The sequence below is a fragment of the Silene latifolia genome, chromosome 11, assembly GCF_048544455.1.
Source record: "Silene latifolia isolate original U9 population chromosome 11, ASM4854445v1, whole genome shotgun sequence".
Classification (NCBI taxonomy): Eukaryota; Viridiplantae; Streptophyta; class Magnoliopsida; order Caryophyllales; family Caryophyllaceae; genus Silene; species Silene latifolia.
Window position 1 is genome coordinate 16,278,468 of NC_133536.1, and position 11,861 is coordinate 16,290,328.

The 11,861-nt window shown below is 36.6% G+C and overlaps 1 non-coding gene and 1 pseudogene across 1 annotated transcript; one reads left to right on the forward strand and one right to left on the reverse strand.

Annotated features, from left to right (window-relative positions):
- Positions 1-6,106: 6,106 nt before the first annotated feature.
- LOC141612990 (uncharacterized) lies at positions 6,107-11,567 on the forward strand (annotated as a pseudogene).
- LOC141615897 (small nucleolar RNA R71) lies at positions 6,496-6,602 on the reverse strand. Its single transcript, XR_012530284.1, has one exon. It is a non-coding gene; the product is annotated as a small nucleolar RNA R71 (small nucleolar RNA).
- Positions 11,568-11,861: the final 294 nt, after the last annotated feature.

Consider the following 11,861-nt stretch of genomic DNA (forward strand, 5'->3'; position numbering starts at 1 on the left):
CCTTTCTTTTTTTGGAAACTTTTAATCTTATTTTATTCATTCCTCTCTCCTATCACCAAACCCCACCCAACTCACAATTCATACTTTATTCCCCTCTTTAATTCTTGTGCCCCCAACAAAGGGGAAGAATCTAGTATATATATAAAAGAGAGTTTTTTCGAGCGATCTTAGAGCGTACACATCATCAAAAATCAATTTAGGAAAGTATAATTTTTGATGTAAAAAATAAAGTGGAAAATCTTTTAATTATTATAATATGTATATTTCCTAAATTATACTTCCTCCATTCAACTCCACTCTACCATATTTTCTTTATCATCCATTCAACTCCACTCTACCTATTTCCTTAAAAAGAATGACACATGACCATTTTATCCTCATACCCCATTACTTATTTACAATATTTGCCACTCATACCCCACTACTTCTACATCAAACTCCACCCTTTTCCACTCATACCCCACTTATTTACATCATACCCTATTATTTATTTATAATATATTCCACCCAACCCCACCCTTCTTAATATTTGTGTAAAACTCAAATAGGTTGAGTGGAGTTGAATGGAGGAAGTATTCAAGTGATATTTCCAATTTTTATATCAAACTTTTACATTTCATTTGGCAAAAAAATATCGTTAAAAAAATTATGAAAATAATATAATTAGCTTTGTGGTAAAAAAATGCTATCATTAGAGTATAGATTTCATATTATTTGCACATATTAAAGATTGTGTACTTCTTAATACGTAAAATTGTGTACTTTTTAGTACGTTTTGTCCCACATTGGAAAATAAGTAGGTGTGGTGTATATACTACATATAAATAGTAGAATTGTCCCACATCGAAAGTTTAGTATAAGTTGATGTGATCCTATGATTATAAATAGGAGGCATATTTGGAACTTATGTATCCACCCAAAATTTTTTGAGTCTCATAAATATTGTTTTAAAAAGCTCTTAAGATTTTCTATCATTTTCTACGATATGATATAAAAAAAAACTCTTTTGAATGCAGTAATAGAGCGTTAATGAGTCGTTATATGTACGATGTAGAGATTTCTATCTAATGATCGAGATTAACTTGTTTTACCTTCAAAGAAAAATAATATGTATACAATAGTGGTTTTTTTAAGAAGAGACATGTATTTCTTGGTATGTTATATCTTTCACATTGAAAAATAATGTAGGCATGATGAACATAATACGTCTAAATAATTAAATTATGTATCTCACATTGAAATAATAGCATACGGTAAGGTGATTCTATAAATATAAGTAGGAGGCATCCTTGAAACTTAAGTATTAACCCATAATTTTAAGGTAAAATAGAAGAACATTTAATTCAATCATCGTCTCATTACACTATAACAATAAGGAGCAATACTAATTATTTAGAATTACACATACAATTGTTCATCATTAAACTATTACAAAATATTACGAGTAATACAATATGTAGAAGTCGTGTAGAAGTGAGCTAGATAACCCCTCCACGAGACCACGAGTTAGTTAAATATGTAGAAGTTGTGTAATTGGTGTGTATTTCATTAATTAACAATAACGTACATATATAGGAGAGGCAATACAATAACCTAAAGATACAAAAATTCTAGGGCAAGCAAAGTATACAAAATACAATAGGCTGGCATCTGTTCGTCCCCTCCCACCCATTAAGTCCATTCTATAAATATAAAATATATGTACTTTTTAGTATGTTATATGTCCCACATTGAAAAATAATGTAGGTGTGGTGAATATATTATGTATAAATAATAGAACTGTCCCATATATATACATTTTATATATTATATAAAAGTAATGTTTATAATTTTGATATCAAAACGTTATATTTCATTTGACAAATAAGTATCGTAATTATATAATTAGATTGTGACAAAAAAATGTTATCATTAGAGTGTAGATTGTATTGTATTTTCTCATTATTAAATCGGGTTGATGTAAAAGTAGGTGCATAAAAAATGGTGTACTTAGTATGTTATTTGTCCTACATTGAAAAGTAATGTAAGTGTGGTGAATATACTATGTATAAATATTAGAATTGACCCACATCGGAAGATTACCATAAGGCAGGGTGATCTTATGATTAAAAATAGAAGTCATAACCCAAAATCTTTTGATTCTCTTAAGTATTGTCAGAGAGAGCTCTTAAAAGAGTTTGTATTACTGTCTCTACAATAATGATTTCTAACCTAAGTTAATCTTTGGAAAATCTTTTGGTTATTATAATATATACTCTGTATTTCTTATTTTATATCCAAGTGATGTTTCTAATTTTTATATAAAAACTTTTACATTTCATTTGGCAAAATAATGCCGGTAAAAAAATTATGAAAATAATATTATTAGATTCATGGTAAGAAACGCTATCATTAGAGTATATATAGATTTCATATAATTTGCACATATTAAAGATGGTGTATTTCATAGTATGTTATATGTCTCACATTGAAAAATAATATAGGTGTGATAAATATACTACATATAAAAAATAGAATTTTCTCACATCGAAATATAGCATAAGGTAGATGATTCTATGATTATAAATAATAGGCATCCTTGGAACTTAGGCATCAACCCAAAATCTTTTGAGTCTCTTAAGTATTGTCTTCGAGAGCTCTTAAAAGATTATATCATTATATTTTCTACCTGTAGATTTTATATGTCTCATATTGAAAAATAATGTAGGTGTGGTAAATATACTACTTTTAAATAATATAATTAGAATTGTGTTAAAAAAAAATTCTATCATTAGAGTATAGGTTCCTATCATTTGCACATATTTTAATTATGATAAAAAAAAATAGAAATAAACGTCCATGGTAGCATGTGTAATCTATCAAAGTTCAAGGTTACCATGAGAAATTTCCAATATTATAATGATATAGTTAATTAAATTTTCATTTAAAAGAGAGAGATATCCGTACCAATAAAATAATAAATGGGGTATTATTTTTTAATTGTTATTTTATTGCCACGCCATCAAACATAACGTCCATTTAACAGCCTTTACATTAGGGGGTACCATGGGCAAAAAAATAGAACCTCAAGGATACCATAGGCAGATTTTTAAAAGTAGGGGTAATATGGAAAATCTGACAAAATTAAGGGGTACCACGGGAAATTTCCATATCTCAATTATGTTAATTTTTTTTGAAGAAAACAACGTACAAATATTAATGGAGTGTACTTGATCATATTATTAAATTTAAATATAACTATTAGATATAATGAGTAACAATTGTCTGTATTCGGTATTCGAAATCTGGTTGGATGTCGAACTAAGTGCAAAAAAGATGGTGTAATTCTGAATATATTATTTGTCCCACATTGAAAAACAATGCATGTTTGATGAATATATATTACGTATAAATAGTAGAATTGTCCCACATCAGAAAAAAAAATCCAAGTTTTGTGAACATATCAATACTATATATTAATTCCAGAAACCAAGGGACTCCAATGTAATTAAAGAAATTTATACAAATTAATTATACTATATAGTTTTAAATCGATAGCACCGTGTGATGGACCTGATAGAGGGACCTCAATGTAAATATTATATAGTTTTGGTTAAAAGTATAAAATAAAGATGCTTTGATGAAAAATACTTATGGAAACTACATTAAATTAAAGTATTTATTTTTAGAAAACACAATAATATAGTGATTTTCCTTAAAATTAACATGCCCCGCTTATAAAATTAATCAGTATCATCATAGAATTATAAACTAAATTAAATGTAGTAAAAGTAATACTAGCAGCAACGAGATTAATAAAATTAACGGTATTAATGTGGGAGTAGTGACAGTTAAAATAATGACAGTGGGAGTAGTGAATGTAACAACGAATGTAGTGAAAGTAACATTGGCAACAATGAAAAAAAATGAACAATTAAATAACCAATCGACTCAAGGAAATATTTTATTTATTTAAATAAAGGCCGGATAAAATTAACGGGAATAATGAATTTAACAGAAAAAAAATAGAGGAATTAATAAAAGAAACAATAGTAACCACGGGAGTAGTGAACGTAATGATATTAACAAAGAATGTCGTGAAAGTAATAATATTAATAGCGGGGCAGTGAACGTGTCTCATAATTTGAAAATAAATTTTACATTTCATCATAATTACAAGATATGCTATAGAAAATATATTACTAATAGTAAACGTGTGAGTTAGACAGCTCCAACATAGTTTATTTCATTGAAAATAAAATTTAACGGTAAAAAGAGGTAGCCCGGGCGAAGCCGGGCATGAAAATACTCCTCTTATTTCAACAAATGGTAACGTCTACACCGTAACAAAAACTCGGTTTCCCAAGTTATGCAAAAATTGTGTAAACCCGACTCATTTTGGAAAAACATCAATTTGCCCTTTTTATTTAGCAACGGCTTTTTCTACCCCGTTTAATGATGAGGAGGGGTGTTGCTTGCCTCTTTCTTTTCTTGACAACATATATACAACACAAGTAACTCATTTTTTTGGATTTTTCATGACTTTTTCACTTTTCTATTTTGTTTTTCATTTCTTTTTCAAAACCTCTTATTTATATACAATGCCAAATGCATACAAAACTTTCGGCCCGAGTGGACATTTACATTATCCACCATTGTCACCCAAATCACCTCCTACAACACAACTACAAAAACCGACCAATTCTTGATTAAGGAAGGGTGGTTATGGGAATGTAGCTATTTAGGTGGGTTTGCCAAATGAAAAGGCTAAGCTCAAAGGGGGTGAATAAAAAAGGGAAACAATGTAGGGGAGAAAACAAGGCTATTTGGCTATGTGATGTTTTTATGCAAATGGACTCTTGCTTCATATCATGTGCACAAAAATGTAATGCAATTTCATAGTCTAAGGACGCAATGACACACTTGTGCGTCTAGATGTGACACGCCTTGCGAGGAGGCCTACTCTCAAACCTAAATGAGGGCGGGGTATGAATGTACCCACCCTAGGAGGCTCTACCTTTACCTTTGAGTAGCTAAGTCGAGCCTTAGGTCTAGTCTACGGTCCTAGGTCTCACAAGATCGGTCTAAACTCATTGGTCAAGCCCGCTTCCCTTGGCTAACTAAGAGGCCACGGGTGCAAGTCACGGGGAGGGGAAAGGCACAATTGGACATATAGCTCATCATGGGGGTACTTGGTTCCCTTCCTCGACCATGCTTATGCAAATCATTTACAAACTAGGTGCAACTAAGTCTAACAACAACACATATGCACATGTGACAAAAATGCATGCGGAAAGCGAAAGAACATGAAACTAAACGTGCAACCAATGTCTAATCCTAGCAGCACACATCAACACCAAACAATCAACAGGTCTCCCAAAGAGACACCCAAGGCACAAAAATCCCATCCTCCTCCATATTATACAACAATATAAAAAGAGAGAGAATGAAAAAGGAGAAAGAGATAAGAACGTGTATACCAAGCGGTCTTCTAGTCTCCTTTTTGCCTCAAATGGTCAATGCGCTATGCCAAAGGTTAGACAAAACAAATATATACAATGCAATATTTTTTGAATTTTTCGAAATTTTTCAATTTTTTAGGCATTTTCTTGAGTTTTCTTAAATTGACAAGCATTTACAAATATATACAAATATTCACAAGAGTGGATATTTCCCTCCCCACACTTGAAATGTACATTGTCCTCAATGGACAAAAGCATAGGGAGTGAATAGCAAAACTAAATAACATATTTTTGGATTTTTTAAATTTTAGAATGTCCTCCCCACACTTATTTATTTACATAATTCTTGATGGAAATGAATGTGTGGAGGATATTCGAAAAGTAAATACATATTTTTGTTGTTTTTGAATTTTTGAAAAAGTAAAGAACTTGTTTTTGTATTTTTTTTTTTGTGTGCCTCCTCCCCACACTTATTATGTACAACATCCAATGACGGATGAAGTGTGGTTAAGAGGCATTTTAGGTCAAAATAAAGGACATATTTTTGGTTTTTTCTCTCTTTTTTTTTTTTTTTTTTTTTTTTTTTTATATGAATGCAACTAAATGTGACAAACATATTACAAAATTTAAAGTCTAATGCAACCTACATGAATGCAAACTAAATGATGGTTAATGCTAATATATTACAAAGTAATCTAAATGCAAAAATTGAAATGCGACATTTGGATAATAGGGAGGGTCAAATAGAATTTGGATTGAACCGGGGAGCATACCGAAGGCTTTGGATTTTAGGTTGGGGAGCAATAGAACAACACCCGACTCCATCAAGGGTGTGACAAACAATTTTCACAACAAAATATTCATTCATCAAAAAAATTTCATTTAAAATTCCTTTCAAGACCAAAAGTGGAATGGCAAGAGATCAACCAACCGAAAAATTGTGACCAACCAAGACAAGGATTGGTTGAAGAATTGTGACCCGGATTCCTTCAAGACATGGGATGAGTTGGCTTCGGCATTTTTGAACAAGTATTTCCCACCCTCAAGAACGGCCAAAGTCAAGAGTGAACTACAAAGCTTTACTCAAGAAGAGGATGAGACATTATATGAGGCATGGGAGCGGTACAAGAAGCTCCAACGGTTATGCCCACACCACGGCATCTCCGAAGCCGAGCTAGTGAACAATTTCTACAAAGGATTGACTCAAGACCTTAGGCTTTCATTGGATGCGGGATCGGGGAAAGGTGCCTTAGACATCGTGGGGCATAAAGCGGCAAAGGAACTAATTGAGGAGATGGCCTCAAGAACTATGGAATGGGGAAGTGATAGGCAAATGAGGAAGGGCAAGAGCAAGGATTCTAATTCGGTTTTGAATGTGGAAGTTAAGGGTATGCTAGATGAACTCACCCAACAAGTTGCTTTGCTAAATTCAAAACCTAAGGGCTCCGATATGAGGCAAGTCTTGTCGTGTGAGTTGTGTGGTGAACAAGGGCACACTCCTATTGGGTGTCCCTTGATTGCACCCCTCCAAGAGGAGAGCTATGAGCAAGTAAATGGGATTTGGGAGTCAACTAGTGCAAGGCAAGGGTTCAACAATAATAACAACAACCAATTTGTCAATGGAAAAAGAACTCACCCTTTCTTATCTTATGCTTCACAAAACATTCAAAATCCCACCACTTCCCAACCTCAACAACAACCAAGGTTCAATCAAAACTCCCAATTCCAAAGACAAATTCCACCCGGTTTCCAAGGGAAACAATTCATCACCCAAAACCAACAACCATTTGGGGGTTTCAAGGGGCAAAATTTCAATCAACAACAAACCCAAAATTTCCAACCACAAAACCAAAACTTCCAAACCCCTCAAAAACCATCTTGGGAACAAGCTTTTGAACAATTGGTTATTGCAAATCAAAAATCCGACTCAAAGCTTGATAACCACATTGCCTCACAAAACCGGGTGAATGATGAAATACGGGCATCACAAAAGGCTACGGAAACTCATGTGGCCCAAATTTCTCAACAATTGAGTCAATTGGCTCAAAATCCGGGGAAGTTTCCGGGGAATACGGTTAACCCAAGGGAGATGAATGCGGTGTTTTTGAGGAGTGGTAAGCAATTGGAGGAGGTTGAGAAATCTCCTAAGTGGAAGAGAAAAAGGGTGACTAATGAAGTTGTGAAAGAGCACCCGGTTGAAATTGTGAAAGAAGATGAGATTGTGGTGGAGAAGTCTAAGGAGGTGGAGATGGTTGATCCTCCAAAGCAAGATGAGCCTATTGTAACTAAGACCAAAGAATGTACTCCACCACCAAGGGAGTATGTAGCACCGGTACCCTTTCCACAAAGGCTTGCAAGGCCTAGAATTGAAAAGAAATATGAGAAGTTTGTTGAGATCTTGAAGGGAATGAATGCAACTATTCCTTTCCTTGATATGATTACCGAAATTCCATCTTATGGCAAGTTTCTTAAAGAACTTGTTACCTTGAAGAAGAAGAATGGAGAGGTGCAAACCATCAACCTCTCTAAGGAATGTAGTGCTATTCTTACTCACACCAACAAGCTTCCAAACAAGCTAGAAGATCCGGGTAGCTTCTCTATCCCTTGTTCTATCCAAGGGGTGGCTATTAAGAGAGCTTTGTGTGATTTGGGGGCTAGTGTGAGCCTCATGCCACTTTCAATATTCAAGAGGCTTGATTTGGGAAATTTGAAGCCAACTAGAGTTTCACTTCAACTTGCCGATCGGTCGGTCAAATTTCCCATTGGTGTGATTGAAGATGTACCCTTGGTAGTTGGGAAGCTTGTCATACCATGTGATTTCTTTGTTATGGATATGCCGGAGGATTACAATGTGCCTATTATTTTAGGCCGACCTTGTCTTGCTACCGGTGGAGCTATGATCGATGTAAAGAGTGGCAAGTTGTCTTTACAAGTGGGTGAAGATAGAGTGGAATTTGAACTCCACAAGTCAATGGAAGCTCCTTCTCTAGGTGACACTTGTTGCATTGTTGACATTCTTGAGAATCCCATGGAGGAGCATGACCCAAAAGCTTCCTCTATGGATCCTTTGGAGACTTGTCTTGTTAGTGGGTATGAGGTCGATGACAAAGATGTTGAGACTCTTGCATATGTATGGATGTTGGATTCGGCTCCTATTCATGAACAAGCTCCCAAATTTGAAGTGTTGGAAGTCGGTAAGAAGGAGGAGAGTTCCACGCCTCCTCCTACGGTTGAACTTAAACCTCTTCCCTCTTCTTTGAAGTATGAATTTCTAGGAGATAATTCCACTTTTCCCGTCATCATCAATAGTGCACTTGATGACACCCAAACCTCAAAACTCATCTCTTTGCTCAAAAGGTTCAAGGGTGTCCTTGGGTACACTATTGGTGACCTCAAAGGGATTAGTCCCTCTTTGTGTACTCATAAAATTCTTCTTGAAAATGAGGATGCATCCTCAATTGAGCCACAAAGAAGGCTTAACCCCATCATGAAAGAGGTTGTTAGGAAAGAAGTCCTTAAGCTACTTGACGCGGGCATTATCTATCCTATTTCGGATAGTAGGTGGGTAAGCCCGGTTCATGTAGTTCCTAAAAAAGGAGGCATGACGGTAGTGCGAAATGACAAGAATGAATTGATTCCTACAAGGACGGTAACCGGGTGGAGAATGTGCGTGGACTATAGGAAGTTGAACAAATCCACCCGGAAGGATCACTTTCCTTACCGTTCATGGATCAAATGCTAGAAAGATTAGCTCAACACAACTATTTTTGCTTCTTGGATGGCTATTCGGGATTTTTCCAAATCCCTATCCATCCAAGTGACCAAGAGAAGACCACCTTTACTTGCCCATTCGGCACCTATGCATATAGGAGGATGCCGTTTGGGCTATGTAATGCTCCATCTACCTTTCAAAGAGCTATGATGTCAATTTTCTCCGATTTCATTGAACAAGAAATGGAAGTTTTCATGGATGATTTCTCGGTTGTTGGGAAAAGTTTTGAAAATTGTTTGATGAATTTGGAGAAAGTTTTGAGTAAATGTCAAGAGTCCAACCTTGTACTCAATTGGGAGAAGTGCCATTTCATGGTACAAGAAGGTGTTGTGTTGGGACACATAGTGTCCAACCGAGGAATTGAAGTTGATAAGGCTAAGATAGAGGTCATAGCTAGTCTCCCACCTCCCACCAATGTTAAGGGGGTGAGAAGTTTCCTTGGTCATGCGGGCTTTTATCGCCGCTTCATCAAGGACTTCTCTAAGATCGCGAGACCCTTGACCGAGTTGTTAGCCAAAGATACCCCTTTCTTGTTTTCTAACCGGTGTCTTGATGCTTTTAATAGGTTAAAGGAAGCTTTGACAAGTGCTCCTATTATACAACCTCCGGATTGGAGCTTGCCGTTTGAGTTGATGTGTGATGTGAGCGATCATGCCTTGGGCGCGGTATTAGGCCAAAGGAAGGATGGAAAGGTGCATGCAATTCATTATGCAAGCAAAACTCTTGATGATGCTCAAACAAATTACTCAACAACGGAAAAGGAGCTCTTGGCCGTGGTTTTTGCAATGGAAAAGTTCCGGACCTATTTAGTGGGAGCTAAGGTTATAGTGTTCACCGATCATGTTGCTTTGAGACACTTGCTCATCAAGAAAGAGTCCAAGCCTCGGTTGATTAGATGGATATTACTTCTCCAAGAGTTTGACATGGAGATTAGGGATAAGAAAGGAGTTGAAAATGTGGTGGCCGACCATTTATCCCGGCTAATCAACCTCAATGTTGACAATGGGCTTCCTATCAATGATCACTTGCCCGATGACCACTTGTTGTCCCTAAGTTTGGGTGAAGCACCGTGGTATGCGGATATAGTGAATTATTTGGTTTCCGGGATAATCCCGCACGATTACGACTATCACAAAAAGAAGAAGTTCTTCCACGATGTGAGGCACTATTATTGGGATGACCCATGTTTGTACAAGTCTTGTGCCGATGGGATGATAAGAAGGTGTGTTCCAAGAGAGGAAGCTACCTCCATTATGAGCCATTGCCATGACTTGCCTTGTGGTGGCCATGCAAGCTCCAAGAAGACGGCCGCTAAAGTGCTTCAATGTGGTTTCTTTTGGCCCTCTCTATTCCGTGACGTTGCCTTTTATGTTAAAGGATGTGACAAATGCCAAAGGAGCGGGAACATCACAAGGAAACATGAAATGCCCATGAATTTCATGCTTGAGGTTGAGCTCTTTGATGTGTGGGGGATAGATTATCAAGGTCCCTTCCCATCCTCATTCGGCAATGAGTACATACTTGTGGCGGTCGACTATGTAAGCAAATGGGTTGAGGCAATCCCAACCAAGACTTGTGATGCTAAGGAAGTGATCAAGCTACTTCAAAAGGTCATGTTTCCTAGGTTTGGGGTCCCGAGAGTCCTCATTAGCGATCGTGGTACTCATTTCGGAGAGAGAGCATTGGAAGCTTTGTTGAAAAAGTATGGAGTGCAACAAAGGAAAAGTCTTGCCTACCATCCTCAAGCTAATGGGCAAGCCGAGATTTCCAACCGAGAGTTGAAGACTATACTTGAGAGAACCGTGAACAAGTCAAGAAAGGATTGGTCCTTGAGAATTGATGATGCTTTGTGGGCTTACCGGACGGCCTTCAAAACACCGATCGGTACCTCACCATTCCGATTGGTGTATGGCAAGGCTTGTCATTTGCCGGTTGAACTTGAACACAAGGCATATTGGGCCATCAAGCATCTCAACTATGACTTGAAAACGGCCGGTGAGAGGAGGCTCCTTGATTTGAATGAATTGGAGGAATTTAGGCTCGAGGCCTATGAGAATGCCAAGTTATACAAAGAAAGGACGAAAAGATTTCATGACAAGTGCATCATTAGGAGAGAGTTCAAGGAAGGTGAATCGGTTCTACTTTATGATACCCGTTTGAAGCTTTTTTCCGGGAAGTTGAAGTCGAAATGGTCCGGACCATTCACCGTTGTCCGATCCTTCCCTCATGGGGCGGTTGAAATAGCCCAAGGAGACCGAACTTTTAAAGTAAACGGTCAAAGATTAAAGCACTATTATGTGGGCAATCCCGTTCAAAGGGAGATGAAGATCCTTGAAACCTTCCTAGTCAATTAAGCTATTTACTCATCTTTATGAAAATTGTTTGCTTGTTTACTTGGTCGAGCCTGCGACGTTAAACAAGGGCGCTTTTTGGGAGGCAACCCAAACGAATAATGATTTTTAGAAATTAGAGGCGCGGTCGGCGCGGATATCCGGAGTTTGAAATTGCAAATTAGTGAAATTGGGGCTTGTTGACTTGAAATTTGGAGGAGTTTTTGGGTTTTAAAACGAATTTCACATTCTCATGAAATTTTGAGGAAGAGTAAGGTCGTCTCGGGCAAAAACATCAGTTAAGGAGTGACTCGGGAT